Raw genomic sequence first — 1,486 nt, 5'->3', positions numbered from 1 at the left:
GACAAAACGTTATCTGCACTCACCACGAATAGCTTATCTAGAGATTGGACAATCAAACAAGTTACTATATAAAGCAGTTCTCTTAACCTACTGCCAGCCACTGACCGCCCTATCCATTCCCCTCTCTAGGTGCACATAGTTTCTTTGTGAGCGCTCAAGAAGTAAAGCCAAATCTGCATTTTTCATGTGCAATGATCTCTGATCACTGAGTTTCTGTTTCAGGTGACCAATTTGATTTCGGTCCATTACCTTCTGCTATGTTGATAAAAGATTGAAGGATCGTTGTGAGGCACATCGATGTCACGAGGTACCTCCATCTATTTGCCATATTCGATATTCAATTTTCTGTGACACCACTGTTATTGAGTCGAACGAGAAGACCCACTCACAATAGCTTAAAGAGCTCTTACAGTTCGTCGCTGCCATCGGCATGGGCTCCGTCATGATGATTTTGATCTGTGGATACTCTCTAGGGGTATGGTATGGAGCCACGCTGATCATAGAGAAGGGATACACTGGTGCCCGGCTCATCAATGCCATCTTTGCGGTGCTTACCCACTCGCTATAAGTGATCTCCACACCTTCCCGATCATAAATTCAGTTTCACCAATCTCAGTTTTCTGATTAAATATTAGTCTTATCAGGAAAGAGAAGGTATGTTTCACAACCATCAAAGGTTGATGCTGGGTGGCATCGTCCTGGCCGTCGGGCACCATCGCGAGTTCTTCCTTGATGGTATTGTCATCGAGGGCAGCATGCCGCCCTGCGGCATCGTGCACTTTGCCTGCAACTCCTGGTTGCAGACGACCGAGGAACTGCCCGGCAACTCCAAGTGGGTCTTCTTTTCGCAACAAGGTACGTCTAATTCATTTTTACTCCAGTGTCATGGTGTGAAAAATTGTTAGTTATTCTCTACGTCTCATATGGAGATAGATTCATTGTTTAATATTACGTGGGATACATTGTTGAACTACATTTGTTTCAATTTTCCTTATTACACTGTGGGAATTATGCCATGTGTGTGTGTGTGCACGCTCGCTTGAGTGTGTAATATGCAGGGATAAGTTTAAGGAGTTTGTTGCAGTGTTGCTCTTGGGAAACCTGTGCAGAGATCCCAAATGGCACAACTTGGATAAACATTTCTTAGCAAGCTGGTATAAAAAGTCAATATTTTCTTAGTTCTTCATATGAGTGGCCATCCGATCATTGGCGGTGCCAGGATCAGAAGTCTGTGATGTCATGTGAAATCTGTGATGTCAAAAACATGTGTTATAGTAAATTTATATAGAAAATTTACATGTTTTGTATTTGCGTACAAAGCATTTGTCAAAAACCTGTGTGGTCAATTCACCACACTCCTCTCAACGTGGCTTCGCCAGTGCATCCGATGTGATAGTCCTAATTTTACTTTTTAGACTAGACCCCGTTTGAAATGTAGGAATTTCACTGAATCATTCTTGTGAAATCTGTAGAGTATTTCTTATGT

At 42.5% G+C, this 1,486-nt stretch overlaps 1 long non-coding RNA gene across 1 annotated transcript; it reads left to right on the top strand.

Moving 5' to 3' along the window:
* The first annotated feature begins 249 nt into the window (after positions 1-249).
* On the top strand, positions 250-745 carry LOC123411303. Its single transcript, XR_006613233.1, has 3 exons — positions 250-307; positions 413-568; positions 645-745. It is a non-coding gene; the product is annotated as an uncharacterized LOC123411303 (long non-coding RNA).
* The last annotated feature ends 741 nt before the right edge of the window (positions 746-1,486 follow it).

The sequence above is a fragment of the Hordeum vulgare genome, chromosome 7H (genome assembly GCF_904849725.1).
Source record: "Hordeum vulgare subsp. vulgare chromosome 7H, MorexV3_pseudomolecules_assembly, whole genome shotgun sequence".
Lineage (NCBI taxonomy): Eukaryota > Viridiplantae > Streptophyta > Magnoliopsida > Poales > Poaceae > Hordeum > Hordeum vulgare.
Note: the sequence above shows the minus strand (reverse complement) of the source record. Positions and strands in the feature narration are given on the sequence as shown.